At 45.8% G+C, this 12,517-nt stretch overlaps 1 non-coding gene across 1 annotated transcript; it reads right to left on the reverse strand.

The window, feature by feature from the left end:
- Positions 1–12,107: 12,107 nt before the first annotated feature.
- Trnat-ugu (transfer RNA threonine (anticodon UGU)) lies at positions 12,108–12,182 on the reverse strand. The gene has a single exon. It is a non-coding gene; the product is annotated as a tRNA-Thr (tRNA).
- Positions 12,183–12,517: the final 335 nt, after the last annotated feature.

The following is a 12,517-nucleotide window of genomic DNA, read 5'->3' on the forward strand; positions in this document are numbered from 1 at the left end:
CAGTGGGCTGTGGTCATAAAGTTGTGACTCATCAGGGTATTCGTGGCTTCCAATGGTACGCACGGCAGTAGTCATAATGTTTTGGCTCTTGACGGTATTTGCAGCATCCATTGATGTAGCGGGCAATGATCATAATGTTTTAACATATCAGGGTATTGACGGCATCCAAAGACGTGGTGGGCAATGGTCATAATGTTTTGTCTCATCATGGTATACACGGCATCCAGTGACGTGATGGGCACTGGTCATAATGTCTGGACTGATGAGGGTATTCGCAGCATTCAGTGACGGGTGGACAATGCCCATAATGTTTTGAGTCATCAGGGTATTCGCGGGATCCAGTGACACAGAGGTCAGTGGTCATAATGTTTTGGCCCATCAGGGTATTCACGGCATCCAATGACGTGGTGGGCAATGGTCATAATGTTTCGGCTCATCAGGGTATTCGCAGCATCCAATGTGGTGTTGGGTATTACTCAAAATGTTTTGAATCATCAGGGTATTCGCAGTATCCAATGTCGCAGTGGGCACAGGTCATAATATTTTGATTCATCAGGGTATTCGCAGCACCCACTGTCATGGTGAACAGTGGTCATAATGTTTTTGCTCATCAGGGTTCAAAAATGGTTCAAATGGCTCTGAGCACTATGCGACTTAACTTCTGAGGTCATCAGTCGCCTAGAACTTAGAACTAATTAAACCTAACTAACCTAAGGACATCACACACATCCATGCCTGAGGCAGGATTCGAACCTGCGACCGTAGCGGTCACGCGGTTCCAGACGTAAGCGCCTTTAACCGCACGGCTACACCGGCCGGCTGCTCATCAGGGTATCTGCACAGTTTTTAACACGTAATTCATCCCATACTCCCATAAGACCCTCTAGCTAACTCGTCCACATGCTGTCGTTCACTGCTGTAAGCCTTTCATACCCATCCACTCCTACTTGCCTGTTCACACACACTTATTCATCCCAACTCACTGTCATCATCTCTTCGTGTCTCTATGTCACTGTCCCTTGTCTCACAGCTTCAGTCTCCTTCGTTCAGTCCTAATAGTGTCTGCCCTCACTGTCAATGTCACTGTCTCACTCTTACTCTCTCTTACTGCTACTATCTCATTCATTCATTCATTCTTTCCCATTGGTGCTGTGTCTTCTCACGGTCACTATCTCTCTCTTCCTCGTTGACAGTCAATGTTGTGGTGTCACCGCCAGACACCACACTTGCTAGGTGGTAGCTTTTAAATCGGCCGCGGTCCGCTAGTATACGACGGACCCGCGTGTCGCCACTGTCAGTGATGGCAGACCGAGCGCCGCCACACGGCAGGTCTAGAGACACTGACTAGCACTCGCCCCAGTTGTACAGCCGACTTTGCAAGGAACGGTTCACTGACAACTACGCTCTCATTTGCCGAGACGATAGTTAGCATAGCCTTCAGCTACATTTGCTACGACCTAGCAAGGCGCCGTATTCAATTGATATTGAGATTCTATTAATGTATCATCAAGAGCGATGTTCTACAAATGTGGATTAAAGTATTCCAGAAGCTACGTACTTATCTTTATAGCATTCATTACGTATCCTGTTTCAGACCTCACGCCAGCCTGCGTGAGTTTAAGCGCATGCCTTTCGGCTTCCTCTCATAGCGTCTAGGCTGTCTTGTCTAGACACAACAAATGTCTCTCATAATCACTGGATCTCACCACCTTCTCCTTCTCTTTATTCCTGTCCCCCTGCACTGCCTCCTTCGCTCTTTTCCTAGCATTTTTCTGTCACTGTCAACTGTGTTCCACTGCCACTGCGGCCTTCTGTCTCACAAACTGCCAGTGTTTCCTTTGCTCTTTCTATATCACAACCACTCTCTATTATCTTCTACAATTTCTTACTTCACCTTCTCTTTCCCACTGCCACTACCAGCTCCTCTCTCAGCATAAAAATGCGCGAATACGTTCACATGGCACAGCTTTTGGAAAAATTTTTAAAGGTGCTGACGAAGGTAGAATGACGCAGCTGTCTTTTAAACTGAAACGTATTCGCCATTTTTGGGCAGCGACAGCAGTGCCCGTCACTCATATGAAAAGAACTTTATGAGTCAGCAAAATTTAGATAGTTTACTTACGTGAAATTGAAATAACGCAAAATAATTTTTCACTTCAGACAGGATTTTACATGCACAAAAATTCTGTGTGTGCCTCAGTACTGTAGCATGGAGTTTACAGAGCCCCTCGGCTGATAACAGACCTTTTACTACCAATTTCTCCGTCCTGCGTCACTTTATGAACTACGCTTGCGTGTCACACCGGAGTTTACATGAGTATTTTACGTGTAAAACTAGGGTAAATGTGAACATCTGCAGGTAGGAAACATAAAAATATCAAGAACATTTTCAAAATTTTTCGACATCGGAATCTTACGAATGTTGTTGTTGTTGTGGTCTTCAGTCCTGAGACTGGTTTGATGCAGCTCTCCATGCTACTCTATCCTGTGCAAGCTTCTTCATCTCCCAGTACCTACTGCAACCTACATCCTTCAGAATCTGCTTAGTGTATTCATTTTTACCCTTCACGCTGCCCTCCAATACTAAATTGGTGATCCCTTGATGCCTCAGAACATGTCCTACCAACCGATCCCTTCTTCTGGTCAAGTTGTGCCACAAACTTCTCTTCTCCCCAATCCTATTCAATACTTCCTCATTAGTTATGTGATCTACCCATCTAATCTTCAGCATTCTTCTGTAGCACCACATTTCGAAAGCTTCTATTCTCTTCTTGTCCAAACTATTTACCGTCCATGTTTCACTTCCATACATGGCTACACTCCATACAAATACTTTCAGAAATGACTTCCTGACACTTAAATCTATACTCGATGTTAACAAATTCCTCTTCTTCAGAAACGCTTTCCTTGCGTTCCTCCTTACGAATATACCGTAAAAATTACAGCCATTTGCTGCGCAAAGTCATCTTGCAATCGGCGGCTCGATTTTGGTGTCCAAAAAGCAGTTTTCCGGGATTCCATAAACTATGAACTAAATGCCCCTTAAGGCTGTCCGTAGACCAAATCTAATGCAAAAAGAACCAACCGATTTCCTCTATTTGGCTAAGCAGGAGGAAGTGTGTAATATTCAAACTTTGGCCTTGTACTGTAGGATGGTTACAGTAAGACGAACCTTTTGTTGGGTATACAAATAATCCTTACTCCAAAGGCTGTCCAAAATACTAGATCCTCTCTTTCTGTGCCCAATAGAGCACTAGGTACTAACACTGATAGAAGCCCGATTTTATGAGCGGTATTTTGGAACGTACGCGACAGCGCTTCGACGACAGAAACAACAGGTAAATTAACAAAATTCCTGTTGCGTTCACTATATGATGGGGCCCTGAACTAGGACAATGAGCATGTATTCGAGAGATTGGTGGTTCAGGTCGTTGTCACGGGCCATTGAAATTTATGTTTTTCAGTGATTTCCGTAAATCTCTTTAGGAGAATGCCCGATGGTTCCTTAGGAAGGGCACCAAATTTTCCTCCCCAAAACAGAGTTTCTGTTCACAGGGAGGAGCCCGGCAACATCGCTCTCTGACGCAGTCGAAACTTGACACGGCAAAAGATGGCTGAAAATAAAAGAACGCCTATTTTGGTTTAGGTGCCAATACGCATTAGTGCTGAAAAAATCTACATCTACATCGATACTCTGCAAATCACATGTAAGTGACTGACAGAGGGTTCATCGAACCACCTTCACAATTCTCTATTATTCCAATCTCGTATAGCGCGCGGAAAGAATAAACACCAAATCTCTCCTTACGAGCTCTGATTTCCCTTATTTTACCGTGGTGATCGTTCCTCCCTATGTAGGTCGGTCTCAACAAAATATTTTCGCATTCGGAGGAGAAAGTTGGTGATTGGAATTTCGTGAGAAGTTTCCGTCGCCAACGAAAAACGCCTTTCTTTTAATGCTGTCCAGCCCAAATCCTGTATAATTTCTGTGACACACTCTCTTCTATTTCGCGATAATATAAAACGTGCTGCCTTTCTTTGAACTTTTTCGATGTACTCCGTCAGTCCTATCTGGTAAGGATCCCACAGCGCGCAGCAGTATTCTAAAAGAGGACGGACAAGCGTAGTGTAGGCAGTCTCTGTAGTAGGTCAGTTACATTTCCTAAGTGTCCTGCCAATAAAACGCAGTCTTCGGTTAGCCTTCCCCACAACACTTTCTATGTGTTCCTTCCAATTTAAGTTTTTCGTAACTGTAATACCTAGGTAATTAGTTGAATTTAGGGCTTTTAGACCAGACTGATTTATCGTGTAACCGAAGTTTAACGCGTTCCTTTTAGCACTCGTGAGGATGACCTCCCACTTTTCGCTATTTAGGGTCAACTGCCACTTTTCGCACCATTCAGATATCTTTTCTAAATCGTTTTGCAGTTTGTTTTGATCTTCTGATGAGCGTCATCTGCAAATAACCGAAGACGGATGCTCATATTGTCTCCCAAACCGTTTATTTGTATAAGGAACAGCAAAGGGCCTATAGCTCTACCTTGGGGAACACCAAAAATCACTTCTGTTTTACTCGATGACTTTCCGTCAGTTACTACGAACTGTGACCTCTCTGACAGAAAATCATAAATCCAGACACATAACTGAGATGATGTTCCATAAGCACGCAATTTCACTACGAGCCGCTTGTGTGGTACAGTGTCAAAAGCCTTCTGGAAATCCAGAAATACGGAATCGATCTGAAATCCCTTGTCAGTAGCACTCAAAACTTCATGTAAATAAAGAGCTAGTTGTGTTTCACAAGAACGATGTTTTCTAGTGTTGACTGTGTGTCAACAGACAGTTTTCTTCGGAGTAATTCATAATGTTCGAACACAATATATGTTCCAAAATCCTGCTGCATATCGACGTTAACATATGGACCTGTAATTTAGTGGATTACTCCTACTACCTTTCTTGAATATTGGTGTGACCTGTGCAACTTTCCACTCTTTGGGTACGGATCTTTCGTCGAGCGACCTGTTGTATATGACTGTTAAGTATGGACCTAATGCATCAGCATACTCCGAAAGGAACCTGACTGGTGTGCAGTCTGGACCAGAAGACTTGCTTTTATTAAGTGATTTAAGTTGCTTCACTACTCCGAGGATAATTACTTCTACGTTACTGATGTTGGCAGCTGTTCTCGATTCGAATTCTGGAATATTTACTTCGTCTTCTTCTGTGAAGGCATTTCGGAAGGCTGTGTTCAGTAACTCTGCTTTGGTAGCATTGTCTTCGATAGTATCTTCATTGCTATCGCGCAGAGAAGGCATTGATTGTTTCTTGCCGCTGACATACTTCACATACGACCAGAATCTCTTTGGATTTTCTGCCAGGTTTCGAGACGAAGTTTCGTTGTGAATACTGCTAAAAGCATCTCGCATTGAAGTCCGCGCTAAATTTCAAGCTTCTGTAAAAGATCGCCAATCTTGGGGATTTTGCGTCTGTTTAAATTTGGCAGGACGATCAAAGTTTTTACGCGACTTCATCAATCCCTTCGCGTACTTTAGAACCAAGTGAGTTTCTAACGCAGTGGCAAAGGGCAGTCACTCGAAATTTCGCCTCCGTGTTCAAATGCAATCTTTCGCTTTCTTTTTCTTTTATTGTCTCGGAACTATGTGACATCAACATTCTTCATGGCATCGTGAAATATGGGGAATATTTAAAATTTCACTACTTGATACGGCCCCCATGTAAATAGTGTTATTTTAGCGCGATGGAACTTCGTGGAAACATTTGTGAGGACATGCGGAAGAGAAATAACGAATAAACCATTGGAACAGAACATTTTAATTTTCGTATGAGAGGGTAACATGTGTTAATTGCGTATCATGCCCATGTTTCAGATTGCAAACTTTGTTCATGTGACGACCATCCGTCATCCACAACAACCTGCAACCGCAACAGACATGCTATTTAACAGTTCATCGCACCACTTGTCGAACGGAGGACCATGGAACGTTCAGCTGTAGTGACACAGCTTGTGCACCGTTTGAATGTCACACATTGCGTTCTTCTTTCTCACAGGTGGCAACAGAAACGTCTTCAACAATTCGTGGCGCAATTGACCGTCGACCTTTCCCAGAACTAACTTGCAAATCGCCAGCTGATTTGAACATCTGAATAAGGCTTTTGAAAAACTCAGCGAGCAAAGACGACCTCTCCGCATTCCTTTAATACGTAAACACTCTTGAGGAGCAGCAAGACCATTGCTGTTGTTTTGATAAAACAGCCTTACGAGTAAAGCCCTGCTGATCTTCTACAGACACATGTTGACTGACTTTCAAATGTAATGCACACTGACTGTGTTTCAAGACTGCATCAACACTGGGGGTCTGACGACAAACCATGACACTGATACAACTACTAAAAACACAGGTCCTGCAGCACACAGTCTGAACATACACTCCTGGAAATGGAAAAAAGAACACATTGACACCGGTGTGTCAGACCCACCATACTTGCTCCGGACACTGCGAGAGGGCTGTACAAGCAATGATCACACGCACGGCACAGCGGACACACCAGGAACCGCGGTGTTGGCCGTCGAATGGCGCTAGCTGCGCAGCATTTGTGCACCGCCGCCGTCAGTGTCAGCCAGTTTGCCGTGGCATACGGAGCTCCATCGCAGTCTTTAACACTGGTAGCATGCCGCGACAGCGTAGACGTGAACCGTATGTGCAGTTGACGGACTTTGAGCGAGGGCGTATAGTGGGCATGCGGGAGGCCGGGTGGACGTACCGCCGAATTGCTCAACACGTGGCGCGTGAGGTCTCCACAGTACATCGATGTTGTCGCCAGTGGTCGGCGGAAGGTGCACGTGCCCGTCGACCTGGGACCGGACCGCAGCGACGCACGGATGCACGCCAAGACCGTAGGATCCTACGCAGTGCCGTAGGGGACCGCACCGCCACTTCCCAACAAATTAGGGACACTGTTGTACCTAGGGTATCGGCGAGGACCATTCGCAACCGTCTCCATGAAGCTGGGCTACGGTCCCGCACACCGTAAGGCCGTCTTCCGCTCACGCCCCAACATCGTGCTGCCCGCCTCCAGTGGTGTCGCGACAGGCGTGAATGGAGCGACGAATGGAGACATGTCGTCTTCAGCGATGAGAGTCGCTTCTGCCTTGGTGCCAATGATGGTCGTATGCGTGTTTGGCGCCGTGCAGGTGAGCGCCACAATCAGGACTGCATACGACCGAGGCACACAGGGCCAACACCCGGCATCATGGTGTGGGGAGCGATCTCCTACACTGGCCGTGCACCACTGGTGATCGTCGAGGGGACACTGAATAGTGCACGGTACATCCAAACCGTCATCGAACCCATCGTTCTACCATTCCTAGACCGGCAAGGGAACTTGCTGTTCCAACAGGACAATGCACGTCCGCATGTATCCCGTGCCACCGAACGTGCTCTAGAAGGTGTAAGTCAACTACCCTGGCCAGCAAGATCTCCGGATCTGTCCCCCATTGAGCATGTTTGGGACTGGATGAAGCGTCGTCTCACGCGGTCTGCACTCCAGCACGAACGCTGGCCCAACTGAGGCGCCGGGTGGAAATGGCATGGCAAGCCGTTCCACAGGACTACATCCAGCATCTCTACGATCGTCTCCATGGGAGAATAGCAGCCTGCATTGCTGCGAAAGGTGGATATACACTGTACTAGTGCCGACATTGTGCATGCTCTGTTGCCTGTGTCTATGTGCCTGTGGTTCTGTCAGTGTGATCATGTGATGTATCTGACCCCAGGAATGTGTCAATAAAGTTTCCCCTTCCTGGGACAATGAATTCACGGTGTTCTTATTTCAATTTCCAGGAGTGTAGTTTTTATCTTCATAATTCGTATGGATTAACGCCTTCCAGAAAACAAGTACCAACAATTTACGTTTGTTTCCAAGAAGTTAGTGAAAACTTTGGACTTCGAGTACATCAAGGCGTAAACCAATTCAAATTGTTCAAATGGCTCTGAACACTATGGTACTTGACGTCTGTGGTCATCAGTCCTCTGGAACCTAGAACTGCTTAAACCTAACTAACCCAAGGACATCGCACACATCCATGCCCGAGGCAGTATTCGAACCTGCGACCGCTCGGTCACAGCGGCCGGCCGTGAACCAATTAACGGAACGAAACGAGTATGTGCACACAACAGCCACGAAATCTGTAAAGTTCTCGAAAGAAACCTATCAAGAGCTCTGGACAAAGATTTGTGAAGTTACGGTAAAAAGGAGCAGTTACTGTACGTTATTGACTTGTGGTGTGGGCAAAACGATCGCTCCTTTTACGAAGGGCTCTTTGTCGACGAATTTTCGCCAAGTGTGTGCTTTTATGTAAACTCTGCAACGTGTACTTTCACTGACAGTTAAACAAATGCGTTCGCCGATTACAGAAGTAAGAGCGAAGACAAATCACAAGTACAAAGGGCGTTCAAAAAGTTTTGCTCAGTCATCTCTAATTTTTTTTATTCTTTGCAGGGGGAGAGTGAAATTTTTTGTGAACATACTTGGAACATTTAGCTATAAGTTGGTATATAAAAGTATTTTATTTTATTTGCAGGTGAGCCATAATGGAGCGTGAAGTAGATGTCAGGTTGGGACAACAGTGGGTGATGGAGTTCCTCTTCAAGACCGGTGATGACTCTGCCACATAGATTCTCAGGAAGTTGCTCCCTGTTTATGGGGAGGACACAGTGGATCGCAGCAGCATCCAGCGGTGGTTGTAGAAGTTTAAAGAAGGCGATTTCTCCCTACTGGATAATCCACGATGCGGCAGACCATCGACGGCAGTGAATGGTGTGAATAAGGAGACCATTGATCAAATCTTTTGTATGTGCATCCTTTTAGCACGACGTCTCTGGGACGACGGCCGTTTACTATCGTAACAAAAAAATAAAAACACCTACAACCGTCCTTATGATTTTATTTTTTTTTCGTCGCTACCAGTTTCGACGCTTCATTGCGCAATGTTCAGGCTGTAAGGACGGCTGTAGGTGTTTTTATTTTTTGGCACGATTGATCAAATCATCCAAAATGACACGTGTGACGACACGACTCGTTTGTCATCGGTTAGCGTGGTATCAGTCTAACCCATTACAATGCCAAACCCCATACAACCCTTTTGACGCAGGAGAAATTCAGGACGATGTATTGGGAAATTGTTCGTCATCCTCTCTACAGTCCGGACTTTGCTCCACTGATTTTTACCTCTTTGGTCGTCTGAAGGCCAATCTGCTCGATAAAACGTTTGGTAGTGAGAAAGACATTTCCGGTCTCAAGCGATAGTATAAAAGTCAATCCCCAGAATTTTACCAAAGTGCGTTTACATCATGGAAAGAAGGTTGGGCCAGATGCGTCACAGCTGATGCAGACTACACTAAGCTCAATGTATAGCTAAATGTTCCAAGTATGTTCACAAAAAATCATTCTCCTCCTGCAAAAAAGTGGAGACGACTGTATAAAACTTTTTGAACGTTCTTTGTACAAGCGAATAATACACGCCTTGAGATATAATCAACTTCAGGCTGCAGCTTTCGAGAAAATTCTTCGATATGCGTGGTTTCCCGCGGAGTTATCGCCAGGACGCGAGACTGCTTTTCTAACAGTATTCACAGAAAGAAATGTGACTAGCATATGTTCTTTCGCGCGTTGATCGTGGTGCTCCTATTTTTTATGCTCTGAATATTTTTTATGTCTACAGACTCAGCGGCAAGTGAAAAAATTTGTACCAAAGCTGGGAATCGAACTCGGGTGTCCTGCTTACTAGACAGGTGCGTTAGTTATAGGAGACGCGGTTTCATTCTCGGCCTTGGTATAAATTTTTTCACTCGCTGATCCAATCTATACAAATAAAATCATGTCTGTGTGAGGCCAGTAAAAGCTCTGAAATCGTGTCATTTCATTTGAATATTTTTACCAATGCACTGGTTATCTTGAAGCATAGAAGTAAAATACAAAGCAAAACTGAAGTACTGGAAATTTTATGTTTTTTTCAATTACTACACTGCTGGCCACCGTAAATGCAACACCAAGAAAGACAAGAGGTAGCACAACAAAATTTATTTTGTAGATAACATGTTGACCAAGTATCAAATGATTACGTTTACAGACGTCTGTGACATGTGGTTCCTGCCAGAATCAGTAGCCAGAGTAGCCGCCATTGTTGGAGATCACCGCTGCCACACGTCTCGGCATTGAGTCAAAGAGACGTTTGGACGTGTTCCTGGGGTACAGCAGCCCAAGCAGCTTCCACACGTTGCCAAAGATCATCTGGTGTGGCAGCTGGGGATGTAATCTGGGTCACTCGTTGAGCAACTATGGACATGTTTTCTATCGGCGAAAGATCCGGAGAGTGAGCCGGCCAGAGAAGCAATTCAATCTGGTTATTGGCGAAGAACCTTTGGACAATGCGTGCCACGTGTGGTCGCGCATTACCCTGTTGAAATATGTCTGTGGCCGCGCCCTGAATGTAAGGAAGGACAACTGGCTCCAGCACCTCGGATATGTAGCGCCGGCTATTTAAAGTACCGGCAATGCGTACTAGAGGCGTGCGAGAGTAATATTTGGATATATACCGCTCCATACCATAATACCCGGTGCAAGACCAGTGTGGCGGTGCACAATGCAGCTGTCCAGCATCTTCTCTCCACGGTGTCTCCACACTCGAATCCGACCATCGTGGTGCTGCAGACAGAAGCGTGCCTCGTTAGTAAAGACAACGTCATTCCATTCTGCCGTCCACATCCGTCTGTCATCACACCATTGGCGACGGAGACGTCTGTGGTTCTGCGTCAAATGCTAGACGAAGCAATGGACGTCTTGCGGACAGACCACTCTGCTGTAAACGGCGTCGAATGGTACGCGCAGACACTGGATGATGCGTTACAGACGCAATGTGCTGTGCTATGGTTCGGGATGTCACTGAGCGATCCGTCACTGCCATGCGCACAATTTGCCTGTCAGCACGTGCAGTGGTGCACCGAGGTGAATGCGATCGACCACGTCGGTCCGTCGTACCCTCCTGCATCCAACGGTCACATATCCGCATTACAGTTGTTTGGTTTCGTCCAACACGACTAGCGATTTCTCTGTATCATAATCCACGATCTCGGTGAGCCACTATCCTTCCTCTGTCGAACTCGGATACTTGATCAAAAGATGTTCGCTGTTGTCTACGAGGCATAACTGATCGTCTTGTGAAACAACCACAAGGTAAACACACGTGGCGAACGTACACTCGTCGAAATCGCCAAGCCTTAAACGGCGCTATGAGGTGGCGCCACAGGCGCGCGTGATGTGCGTCTGCGCTGAAATTCTAATCAGTTGCATATCTCATCGCTGCAAACTCATGGTGTAAATTTCACTTGATTCGGATGCTTCCTTCAGGGTGTTGCATTTACGGTGGCCAGCAGTGTATTAATTATGTAATATAAGGGCAGGCATATGGAAACCGAACGCCCACCACAGCGGTACCATGGAATGCTTCCATTCGAAAGTAATCACCACATGGGTTTAGACGACTACCACTGGCGGACAAGACTGTCGATTTCTGTTTCGCAGAACGCAGCCAGACGCTGAGAGAGTCATAACCGCACCTGCTCTTGCACTTCCTCGTCCCACTTAAACAGATGTCCACGCATGTCTTTCTTCAACTCGCAAAAGATGTGAAATTCGAATAGTTGTACTAAATATTTCGAGTGAGAAGATTCCAAGATGTGCTTCAATTGTCATGCAAATGTAAACACTGCGACAGATGAGCCTTTTCAATATGTACTGTGGATTTTAACAACTGACAATCATGGAAGTAGTGCTACAGATGCAGGCATGTCAAGTTCCGTAAGATGTGTTTTAGCTGTGCATATTTTTATTTGTGACAAACCTGTTTGTAACTTTATTTTTAACAAACCTGTGTGGATACTAAGATGGTATCTGTTCTTTCGGACATGTCCGAAAGAACAGATACTATCGGTGACCATGCAGGTCGTTAGAATGAATTTACAATGAAATGAACACCCTTAGCTGCTTACAGGCGTTGACACACGTCAACGGGGACAGATGAAAATGAGTGTCCCGACCGGGACTCGAACCCGGGATCTCCTGCTTACATGGCAGACGCTCTATCCATCTGAGCCACCGAGGACACAGAGGATAGCGCGACTGCAGGGATTTATCTCTGGCACGCCTGTAAGCAGCTAAGGGCGTTCATTTCATTGTAAATTCATTCTAACGACCTGCATGGGGGGGTAAGGTGTGGGATGCGTCACCAATAGCCTCTCCCACACAAATGTCAACCTCTCCGGCACGTGGTATCCCCTGCTACGCTAACGAGGCTCTGGCGACCGAGTTTCTCCCGGGATAAGGAGAACCCTCTACTAAGTCAACGACCTTCTAGAAGGGCGGATGAGCTGGTAGAGCAAGGGCACCCTGGATTATAATAAAGCATTTGACAAAGTTCGTCATGATCATCTCATAGAAT

This window comes from Schistocerca cancellata, chromosome 10, assembly GCF_023864275.1.
Source record: "Schistocerca cancellata isolate TAMUIC-IGC-003103 chromosome 10, iqSchCanc2.1, whole genome shotgun sequence".
Taxonomy (NCBI): Eukaryota; Metazoa; Arthropoda; class Insecta; order Orthoptera; family Acrididae; genus Schistocerca; species Schistocerca cancellata.